Below are 12,989 nucleotides of genomic sequence, written 5' to 3' on the forward strand. Positions count from 1 at the left end.
GTAATGGGGTAATCACTAGTATTATAGGGACCCAACAGCCTCCCCCAAAAAACAAAATTATCAGAGCTGTTTGGACTGCTCTCCCTAAAATAATCTGTTGGCAGGTTTGGCTTGAGAGAAATAAAAGGATCTTTAGAAGCTACGAATAGGAGGCCAAGCTTGTAGTTAAGATTAAAAGCCATCTTAAAGAGAGTATGAGAGAACTTAAAGATGATTTAAATCTCAACCAACAAGATATAAATTGGGGCTCCTCTCTCGATCTTCAGTTCCAAAAAAGTGCAAATAGTATCTCCCTCCCCAAATATTGGCAAATAAGACTTTCAGCAAATGAATTCAAGGATTGGGCCACAAAACAGCAGAGATACTCCCTATTTTTTTATGGGGCTGCAAAGGCCAATCCTGGAAGAGATGGCGCTGGAGGCGTCATCTTGAATCCTGATGGCATAAGGATACATAGTTTCGCTTAGGGCTTGGGCATAGCTTCTAGCATTCAAGCTGAGGCTTTGGCTCTTTTCCAAGGTCTCAATATTTTGAAAATGCTGAACATTAGGGAGGCTAATGTAATTGGGGACTCTCAGGTTATCATTAACATTATGGTGACACATTCTAAACCAACGAATCTAAGTCTTGTAAGGCTGATATTCAAAATAACAGATCTTGGAGACTCTTTCTAGAATTTGAATTTCTATCATGTGTTGAGAGCTAATAATAAGGAGACGGACATCGAAGCCAACAAAGCAGCCCTCCTTATAGCTGGAGCCTTACTCAGAGGAGGACAGGAAACACGTGAACCAATTCCTTAATTTAGATAGCTGTCATGCTTTACTACCTTTTGTTAAATCAATTTGTATGTATCCATAAAGTTGGGAAAATCTCTGAAAAAGACTACATAGTAGCAGTCAAAAAGAGATGTGAGATAAGCATAAACGCCATGGCCTTGCATGGTTGTGTGGGACTTGTGGAATTAGACTCACCTTTTGTAATCCACTTTTTGGCATTAAGGCCAAGTATCTAATATATCCACTATCCGTTTCTGTAAAAAAAAAAAAAAAAAAAAAAATTCTCTTTGTATCTAGGAATTTATTCTACAAAATTGCAATTTTTTTAAAAATTTTCATTTTGACTTAATGTTGGCTTTGAAACATTGAAATCAAGAAGGATTGACCGTTGGTTTATTAAATTTGTCTTTATTTTACCCATTTTTAATTAATTTATGCACGCTAGTTTTAGTTGATTTAATTTTTTTAACCTAATGTGTTTAGGTACTTTTTTAGTTTTTGGGTTTACCGAGCCTATTTCTTTTACCAGACCTATCTTTTCACTAATATTGATGATTTATAAAGCTATTATATTTAGTTGGAGGAGTCCATTTTTTGTAATTTTTGTTAACAAGCTTTATTTTTCGTATCTATAATTTAGAACATTCCTCACTTAGTTTCATAAAATGTATGTCTTTGTACGAAATATGACTAGCCTCGTATGGAAGGTTTGTTTCAATTTCGACAAGTAATGAGGAAATATTTTGAGCAAACTCCTATGCATATAAAAATATCAATTAGAACCTCCCTCACTTAGTTTTGCAAAATGTATGTCCTTGTACGAAATATAACTAGCCTCGTATGGAAGGTTTGTTTCGATTTGGACAAGTAATGAGCAAAGCTTTTGAGCAACCCCCTATGCATATAAAAATATTTACTCAACATAAGAAAATATACCAAAGTCAAAACAAAGAACACACTTGATTTACTTGGTAAAACCCAAATTGAAGAAGCATCCACGGGAAAGTAATAACATCTTTATTATATATATAAACTCCAATGTTAGATAAAACACCTACAAAAATAATTCACCCTTTTACAATGATAAGACTATCATATTTTTCTTTGCATCTCATGGGACTCCCTAACCTATATTATATATGAAGAGATATTGGGGAATTACATCCCAATAATATAAGCGATAATGTAACTTCACCTATTTATATAATAGACTATTACAAGGGTATTTTGTTCTATAATGAATGTGAGACATAACTCTTTTACATAAAATTAGAGTTTCTTTCGACAAAAACTAAATGTTATTACCTTCCAAAGGGACACATTCTAACACTCCCCCTTAATGATGACTAGGCATATGGAACACTTATAGAGAAAGATGACATTACATTAACACTCCCCATTAATGAAAACTTCCCACATTAAAAAAACTTTGGAAGTCATACAAACTTTGCCACCATCATGGATGTGGTGAAGTTATTTGTTGTGCACATACAAACACCAATAACAAAACAACACTTTTAAGGAAGTCTAAACATGTGAGGAACCTTGAAAAAAGACACCAGTAGCAAAGCAACACTTCTAAATAATTTTGAACACTATCACCGACAACAAGGAAATACTTATTAGGAAGTTTGTAAATTTTCACTAGTAACAAGGAAACACTTCTAAGAAAGACCGAACAATTGAAACTCTCGAAGATGTTTGAACACTATCGCCAACAATAAGCAATACTTTTGATAAAGTTTGAACACTATCAGTAGTATGAAGGAAACACTTCTAAGGAATTCCAAACAAGCAACACCACTGATGAAGCTTAAGCAATAACATAAATAACAAACAATACTCCTAAATAAGTTTGATCAAATTCACCATGAATGTTTTTCAAGCATAAGTTTATAAATATGTATAGCTATATCTCTTAATTATAATATATGATACACAATCATGCACAATTTTCAAAGATCTATAAAATGCACTTTGTGACCATTCAACAATCTAACCACAATCTACCCTGATATTCGACATTACTCTATGAATCTACCTTTCATGTCTTTGCTACAACGATATGAAAACATAGTTTTCATGTTTCCAATAGTTTTGGTACTTCAGAAAATTCATCCAATTCTTATGAGGATGATGATATGTGTTGGATAGGTAAATCCCCTCTGTGGACAGAGGCGATCCCACTAGCCTAAAACAGAACTAGCCACAATCAATTCACGCTGCCACGCAAGTTCCTAGTTGTACATTAAAGGTGAATTAAGAAGACCAACCTGGAATCCAACGCTATAGTCGAAGCAGAGTTGGTATTCCCGCTCCCTCGCTCCGGCAGGTCACAATCCTTGCGATCCTTGCAAACGGACACCTGCACATGCAAAGGAAGAAACAAAGACAAGCATAAAATCCACCAAGGCACAACTATATTTCAGTCAGAAAGGAAATAAATCAAACATCACTATAATAGACAATGAGATTGGAACCATAACAACAGTCGTTCATTAATAAATAATAGATAGGAAAAGTTACAACCAAGGTTCTGACGTTGAACCTCTCCTCTGGCTGGGCGAGCAACTATATGTGTCTTGCAATGTACCTCCTCTCCGGCAGCATAACCTTTCTATGCTTCACGACAAGTATAATCACAACTAGCATTCCTCTAAAAACTTCAACTCTAGAACTAGCTTGTCTAATGCATGAGGACAGATATTTATAGATGGAGAAGGGAGACAGATTCGATGAACCAGGACACCCATTGTGGATTGGCATTATCTCTGAAAAGCCACTGTGGATAGATGTCGAGGATAGATGATGACTCTCGACCTCTATCAGACGGATTTTTCCCTCAAAAGACTTCGTGATCTGAAGGGAAAAAATAGATGGGCGTGCGTTTAGCAAAAATCATTACCAAACTGGGCTGGCGCGGGCGTTGTTCTGTGACAGAGCGCCAATGGTCGCGCCCTCTTTTGAGGATCTCAGTGATTGGCGCGGGTAAGATACTGTGGACCTGCGCCAATGGAAAAAGAGCACTTTTCAGGGAGAATTTGCAAAAGGTGTCTTCAGGGAACATGAAGTACATACTCAGGGGAACATAATGCAAGTGTTTTTGGGTTATGTCACTGTTCACAGGTCCCGGAATTCGTCCTCCAATGTACGGGAACAGGGCGATAGGGATGGTGACCAATGGTGACAAATTATTGTGTAACAGATGCCCCCTAAAGCATGAAGTCCGAGAGGGAGAGAGAGGGGTGAAATGCTTTATAGGAACACACAAGAACACATATAGCTGCCGCCGAGGATCTGCATTAAGAGACACGACTGATAGTTCAATTACATGATGTACGTGGTATGGTCGCAGCCATCCATAAGAGAGTAATTAAATAATCTAGATCCATAGTATGGACGCAGCCATCTGGTTAGGATCAATGAATAGACTCAGGCATGGTCGCAGCCATCCAGTGAATGAGTCATGTATCAAGAATCACGCCTGGATTACAACAGACACAATCCAGGGTCTTGCGCTCCATCTCGACCCGAACAAGAGTACAAGTTCAAGCATGCGAATATATGAGCTGAAGTCGAACATGCATGAACATCGTCTGATTACCAGTCAATAGTGGAAACTGTTAACAGACGCGAGAGGTACCACCAATAATGACAATGGCCCTCAAGGTACTATAGGTAAAATCTACGGCGTGCGAATTAATGAGCTGGCGTCGAACACCCGTAGAATCATTCGATTGGAGGCCAATGATGAAAACCTCACGTCGAACACGAAGAACCTGCCATTGAGGCATGCAGGCTCCAAGGCACCGGAAGGGAGTCTCTAGATCAGCTTCCTGGATAATGAGTTGGAGTCGATAGGAAGTGACCTTGATCGAAGGTGGGCGATAATGTTTCCCACATCATCGACACGAGATAGAGAGATAATGTTGTGAATCAAGATCATGTGAACTATCAGATGGAGGTTGTTTCTTTTCCTGTGGTCAACTTCTCTTGAACATAACGACGGCACGATAGTGGAATTGGCAGTATTTGACATCGATGGATCAAAGGTCATGATGACGAGGCAATGAGTAGATGAGAGGTCGAATAGGGTACCCAAGTCCATGGAAGCAAGTGAAAAATATGAGATGAGATATCCCCACCCTAGACATGAAAGCAGAGAAGTGCCATGTTCAAGAGCGACATACTGCCGACACGACGGTAATTATGGTTTCTTTTTCCCCCCGCCATTTCTGGCGAGTACCCCAATTATTTTTAACAAGCTTGATGGGGATAGCATATGCTTGTGGTACGTCATTTCGATAAAATCCGATGTCATCAGGTTTTAACGAGTCTGACAAAGGAAGAACTCGGCGTCTTTTCATGTTTAGAGAGTTTGAAAAGACAGCAGAAAAGGAAACTCCAGGGGTGTCCTTTTTCGTAAAGTTGTGTATCTCGGGCCCGAAAAAGTATAAAATAATGCCCGAAAGAACCGCTCGACCGTTACGATCGAGGAGTACTTTTCATAAATAGTGATTCTGACCTGCAAAAGTAAAAAAGTGATCAAAACCACGTCGTTTCATGACCATTAACGAGTTTGAAATGACAAAACCCGGTAATCTTTTTATGTTTTAACGGTCGATAAAAAGAACTTAAAACGACCGCCCCTTATTAACGTTTAACGAGTCAAGAGGAGTAACTCGGCAATCTTTTCCTTTTTAAATGGTCAGAAAAAGAGCTGAAAGCAGACCTTAGAGTAACCTTTTCTTATGTTTTACTGAGCCTGAAAAAGTGGGAAAATGAGCTCATTACGTTGCTTGAGTTGCACCAAACCCTGTCATCATTCAAAAAACAGCGTAAAACCCACTTTGACATAAAAATACCCACAAAAACATCATTTTAATGTATTTTTAGGCCAAAAGAAGCTATAAATAGTGAAATGGTAAAAAAAACAAAATTACTTTTCACTTTTTACCTTGTGAGTTTACCATTGGAGGGTTTTGGGTGCAAAGTTCGGCTGCTGATTGCGATCAATCCAGGAGACCATTCGAGCCGCCGTCTGAAACAGGTAAGAGGCCTCATCTTAAGCTTCATTTTTATTCCATTTCTTTAGCTTTTCACCCACAGAATGATCCTCTGCAAGGGGGATTGTAAAAATTAGGGTTGCGCCCATTGGCGCGAGTTCCCCGCGCGGGTTCGCGCCAATGGGCTATTTTCCTAAAAGGAGTCGCGCCATTTTCGCGACTGTTTTGAAAACAGTCACGCCAATTGCGCGAACCAAATTTTCACAAGATTTTGACCGTTTAACCTGCAATTTTTGTTGATTTTTGGCTCCACCATTGATCTAATGATGACATTTTCGGTTTTTTGGTTGCAGGTATTGGTCAGAATGGCGATAGAATGGAGAGAATGGGAACTTGAGGCTATAGATGCCATGGCAATGGAAGATGACGCATGCATGGATGCTTTGCGAGATTGCGGCTTGAAAAAATTCTTTCTTACCTCATACTTACGTGCACAGCCTGAGTTACTAAGGTTCATTGTGGATGCTTGGGATATTGAGGATCAGGTATTCTGCCTGAAGGACCAGACATTGGAGTTGGATGTCTTTGATGTCTATTTTATTACTGGGCTATCTCGGCGGGGTGCACGGCCCATCTTGACCGGTAGCAGGCCTTCCGGGGAAAAGATGGGGGAGGTAATGGAAAGGGTCTGTCCTGGGGCACAGACTGGATCCAACAGTGCCAAGTAGATATCGTCACTATCCCAGATCTGGTGCTACGAGTGGTACTATTCACTATCGCCCAGACGGCTGGGGTACAGGCACCCCACGAGGCTAGCAAGAATCACTTGCTGCTGGCGACTGAGTGTCTGCACCCTACACTGTTTGATTGGGCAACGGTAGTGACAACAAATATAAAGAGGCAGCTTACCAAGTGTAAGCGTGATGGCAATAAGCAGTTTGGATATGGATCCATCATAGTATCGTTTTTCCTGGAGCGGCTACCGATATTCCGGATCCCGGGAGGTATTGTGGCAGATCCAGTGCCACGGGAGCCGAGGTTGGCTCGATGGGCACCACTTATGCCCAGAGGGGGTGGGGGCCAGCAGATGGCCTGGAGGCCCGAGTTCTTCATTTGGCTCCAACACCAGATGATCGTCGTGGAGGACTGGCCCTATGCGGGCACTGATTTTACTGGAGATCCAGACCTCCCATTGCCTGAGGGAGAGGACTGGGACGAGGAGCTAGGTAAGAACTCTTTATGTTTTTAATGTTTTTAAATATTCAAGTTTTTTGCAATACATGTCCGTCTCTGACAACCTCTATACATATGTATGCAGATGTTGGTGCAGAGTGACCAGCTGACTTGCCTCATAACGTACGGAGAGCACAACCTGCAGCAGACCCTCAGGTAGAGGGTGATGACGATCTAGTTCAGAACCTTGAGGCACTTACTCGAGGAATTCCAGATTATGGCAGATTGGCTGACGTGCCTAGAGCGTACCAGAGGCACACGGTGGGAGTATCTACTCGCGTCCATCGTCTGTTGAGACGCTTGGTGCGGGCGGTGACATGCTATCATGAGCATCACCGTGCTTAGATGCCTAGGTTCCATTTTTGCATATTTTTGAGAGACATGTTGTCAGCGGCCGTATGGGACTTGGACATGTATTATTTTTGAGTTATGTAATGCGCGTGGCGCAAACATTATGACACACACGTATATATATACATATGCCTATGGTTTACTATTGTGTTTTCATGTGCTTGCTTATGTACTGTTTTGATTACAAATTATGCAAATGTCTATCTAACACATGATTAGCCAATGCATCAGATAATGTGTTTAGTTGTCTTGGAACATGTTGATATGTGATAAAATCAAAATTTCTTTCCAACAACCTTACACGTAGATACAACCTTAGAATATGATGGTTTCTGATGGAATATTGCCCGTTGAGCTGGTGGACAACAAGTTGAGAGTCCAGGTTCACTACCAATGCACGAATGCCGAAATCAATTGCTTTAGCGAGTAGCTCGATTACAGCACAATATTCGGCGACATTGTTAGTAGTACGACCTAAACACACAGCCTGACAATCTATTAGCTCGCCATGAGGATCGTAGATCACCCATGCCGCGGAGGACAAATCGCGAGTACTGCGGCAGGCACCATCAGCGAAACCAACATAAGGTGCATCCGACATCTGCACAAGAAGCGAAAAACACAATAAGTGGTAGCTATGTCTTGAAAACTGACACACACACACAACACACTAAAGTACATGTATGTACACAATAAAATGTACTAGCATCACGCATAGTACTTTTTCAAATAAAGCCCATTTCGGGGCTTCCCAAGAGGGTTTCGTTCATAATCAATCAGCTCGTAGGCCCCTTTCTGCAGAACTTTCTTAACAATGTAAGGGCCTAGCCACATAGACTTGAGCTTTCCTGCTCCTAGCTTATCTTTTGCCTGATCATAGAGCAGGACTAAGTCTCCCTCAACAAAAGAACGTGAACGGACAGTCTGATCGAAGTGAGTCTTGACTCGCTTCTTTTGCGTTTCGATGGCCAAAGAGGCCAGGCGACGAGTCTCATCTAGCCGTTCTAAATAAAGAAGGCGTTCTTCTAACGGAGTGGTGTTGGGAAGTAGCTCGACAGCTAATTTCAATGAAGGGATCTCACATTCAATTGGAAGGGTAGCCTCTAGTCCATAGACTAGTTGAAATGGAGTGAAACCAGTGGCATCCTTCACGGAGGTTCGGTAGGCCCACAAGGAAGGGAAAAACATCAAATGCTAGTTAGACTTATGGACGCCAATGATACGTTGAAGCATTATAACCAAGATATTATTTACAGCTTCAACTTGACCATTGGACTGAGGGTAGTATGGAGTTGAACTATCGTGTTGCAAGCCTAGCTGGGTTGTTAATTCTGACATCATATGATTACGGAAATGCTTTCCGTGATCGGTGACAATGGCTTGAGGGACGCCGAATCGCGAAATAACATGATTGAATAAAAATTGCATTGCTGTGTGACCGTCTTCAGTTAATGTAGGCATCGCCTCGGCCCATTTAGTAAAGTAATCGACGGCAACGATGATAAACCCATGCCCCCCGGCCGAGCGAGGGTTACAGGTCATATAATCAATGCCCCATTTTGCAAAAGGACCTACGGTGACAACAGGGTGCAATGGAGCAGGAGGCGCTCGTATCTTGCACTGGTATATCTGGCACTCATGACAAGAGCGGACGGCAAGGATGCAATCCTTGAAGATAGAGGGCCAAAAGTAGCCAGCACGAAGGATTTTTTGGGCAGTAGCATATCCGGACATATGTCCGCCACAGGCACCAGAGTGGCAGTCATTCAAAACCCGCTCAGCTTCCTCGAGAGTAAGACAGCGGCGGAGAACATAGTCTGTGCCGAGACAATATAATGTATCTCCAGTGATACGGTATGGTTGAGATTGATGACGAATCCTTCGCCGAGCGTCTTTAGAAACACCCGGGCGAAAGGAGGATGTTTGTAGATATGTGATTATATCTCCGTACCATGGATCGAGGGTGCTAATGAGAAAAAGGGTCTCATCCGGAATTTGATCCTCTATAGGCGAGGTCGAGGAAGAAGATGGCAAAGAGCAAATTAACTCAGCAAACACAAGGGATTTCTTAGACTTGGCAGTGGTAAATTCCAAGTCAAACTCTTGGAGGATAACAATCCACTTCGAGTATTTGCCCCCCAGCAACTGGCGTGACAATATATAAGTCATGGGGTTGCAATCAGAAATCATAGTAGTTGTTCGCAGCAGGATATAATGACGGAAACGTTGGACAACACAAACCACGGCTAAAGCCAACTTCTCGACATAAGCATATCGAGTTTCCGTATCTAGAAGGTTGCGGCTGAGATAGTAAATAACATGCTCAGTGCCATCATCGTTGGCTTGAACAAGAACCATGCCAATAGTGGTATCGGCGGCAGCCAAATACAAGGTATAGTCGCGATAATAATTCGGAGGACGGAGCAATGGAGCAGAAACAAGGAGGCCCTTGAGACGCTCAAAAGATTCCTGAGCTGTGGCATCCCAATGAAAAGGGACATCACGCTTTAATAACCGTGTAAAACCTTTGGCCACCTCGGCATAGTTGGGAACGAAACGTCGTAAAAAATTGGCTTTTCCCTGCAAACTCTGCAACTGATGCAAAGAAGTGGGGGGAGGGAGATTCACGATAGCCTCGACTTTAAGGGGATCCAAACGGATGCCCTCTCGGGAAATGATAAACCCGAGAAGTCTGCTAGATTCAACGCAGAAGACACATTTGTGAGGATTTAGCCTGATTCGGTAGTATCGACAGCGAAGAAAGATTTCGCGAAGGTGGTTAGGGTGGTCCTGACGTTTAGCTGAATGAGCAGGAAGGTCATCCAGGTAAGGCTGCACAATGTGTCGAATGTCATGAAAGGCATAGGACATTTCATGCTGGAAAGTGGCACCGGCATTTTTAAGACCGAAAGGGAGCTTCTTATAGGCAAAAGTGCCCCAAGGACAGATAAACGCAGTTTTGTGTTGATTAGCGGGAGCAATATTGATCTGATTATAGCCAGAAAAGTCGTCCATAAAAGAATACATTTCACTTCCAGCACACTCATCAATAATCTGATCAATGAATGGTGTGGGAAAATTATCCTTAGGACAGGCGCGATTTATATCACGATAATCAACACAAACGTGGGTTGTGCCCTGTTTTTTAGTCACAGGTACGATATTTGAAACCCAATCTGTGAGCGGAATAGGGTAGATAAACCGGCTTTAAGAAGCTTCTCTACCTCGGCTTTAATCGCGGCAGCTTTTCTGGGGTGTACAGGGCGTAACCGTTGACGTACAGGCTTAGCACCTGGGTACGTGATTATCTCATGCACCACTATGCTAGGATCAATGCCGGGCATCTCTTCGTAGGACCATGCGAAAACATCGCGAAATTCGCAAAAGAGGTTGGAGTAAAGTTGAATCTCCTCAGAAGTACAAGTGACTTCTATATGAATATGCTCAACAATCCCTGGTTTGACAGAGATGTCGATGGGTTGGGTTTGCGTAATATTTGCCATATTCCCTTCAGAAGACACCTGACCAATCTGAATAGGTGTTTGCAGTGGGAGACAAGGGGCAGGGAGGAACGAGGAGCGATGATGAAAGTCATGCCAAGGAAGTTCCTCGAGAGACATAGTCTCAATGATGGCTTCATCGGACGAGAATGTTTCTTGCAAAGAATCCGAAGGAGTCTCATCTACAAACCCTGAGGATAGATCGAAGGAATCGGAAAAGGGAGCCGTTGCAGCAATAATCTCAACGTAGTTGAGTTCGGCAGGACTCAACGGCATTTGGTCGCCCCAAGAATCTACTTGGTCAATGGGAGGGATGATCCACGGATCAGAACAAGTAGTGATCATATTAACAGAGGCGACGTTAGGAGGTGGGAGTGGAAAAACACCCATAAGGGCTGGATCTTTAAAAAGTCCGGCCCCCAAACTCTCGGATAATTTCGGAGTATGCTCTACAAAAGGGATGTTACCTTCAGAAGAAGAAGCGAAAAAAGATAGCTGGTCCACGGTAACAATCTTCCCTTGATGAGGGAAATGGATGATACGAAACAGCGATGAAGCAACAGCTTTCATTGCGTAGATCCAGCTACGCCCGAGAAGGAGGTTGTAGGTAAGAGTGGCATCAACGACTTCAACCTCCATCTTGACCGTCTTCCCTTCTAAAGTAATGGGCAAACGTTGGAGTATACCATAAGGGCGAGAGGCTCTTCCATCAAAGGCTTCCAAGGTTGTGGGAGACTGACTCAGGGTAGGAGACCCAATAGCTTTCCAACAGGCGACAGACATGATGCAAGTTGAAGCACCTTCATCGATGACCATACGGTGAATTGTTTTGGAATCAATGATAACCTGTATAAGGAAAGCAATTTGAGGAGGCAGTTTCTGCGTATGGCATTCCAAGTCAAAATTAATTAGATCCGAATCTGCCGGGTCTATGCTACCAATAGCAGATAGCAAGGACTTCCTCTGAGAAGGGCAGCTCTGGAGAACTTCTAAAGCAGACATAGCAGACAGAGTCTGCGCTAAGTCCTCAACGATATTGTAGTGCTGAGCAGCACGAGCATTAGGGTTGTAAGAATATTTCCGGAGTACTCCTTTTGGAGGGGGTCGAAGAGGTGTCTCAGTTGTAGGTCTCTCAATATGGAGGGGACCTGAACTGAACGGAGGAGCACTAGAGGGTATCTCAGGCTCCTTCCTGGTAGATGGCGGATAATATTTTGTTCGAGTACTGATATTGATGGGTATCGTTCCAGCCATAAATACTTGAGAACCAAAGGAAGAGGGAGGCTGAGAGGGGTCAGCCACCATTTGAGTTTTTTGAGTCTGCAGTGAGGGAAAGGGTTCTTTAAGCACCGCAGAAGTCCCGAGAGCGCCTTTCAACAAACGACTAACTTCGGACCGCCTAGGGCATTCCTTTGTATAGTGATCCTCATCACAGATAAGACACGGATACTTGGGTTTGCGTTTGGCGCCCTCCTCGGGTGGAGGGTTAGGGGCTTCCTGCTTGGGTCGATCTGGCTTATTCTTCGGTTTCCCTTTCTTCTTTGCTTTCGAGGCTTTGTCTGCCGTGGTGGATTGGACGGCATTGACCTCGGAAGTAACATTTGAAGTGGGTATTACCTGAGTGGTGGGTGCATTCGAAACAGATGGTTTTTGTTTCCCAGGGTTTGCGGAATTTTTCTTTGAGGATGAACTAACAGCACCAATAATACCGTCAACAGTTGGTGTTGGCGGGGCTTTGGATGTTCCTGGTCTAGGGGCATCAGGTAAATAATCATACAAGGTACCTGACTGAGAATAAACCAAGTCAAGGTACTGAGCTCGCGCGATAGCTTGCTCTTCAGTGACACACGCTCCCATGGCGATATCCCGAGCTATTGGAGGCACGAACGAAGTCGTAAACCAATCAGTAAGCAGCTGGTCGGGAATCCAAAATTTGAACATACGTCTACGCCGTCTCCATTCATGGATATGATCAGAGATATGCGTAGCCGTCGTTTGTCTCAAGGATGTGAGGAGGTGTGTACCCGTTTCACATCGAACGGGAAACTGAAAATGAGTGAGAAATGCCATAGCCAAGGAGTTAAAATCCTGAAAGGATCCGCGATTGAGTTCGATATACC

The sequence above is a fragment of the Pinus tabuliformis genome, chromosome 7 (assembly GCF_031772625.1).
Source record: "Pinus tabuliformis cultivar Carrire ecotype Pingquan chromosome 7, CPIR1, whole genome shotgun sequence".
NCBI lineage: Eukaryota > Viridiplantae > Streptophyta > Pinopsida > Pinales > Pinaceae > Pinus > Pinus tabuliformis.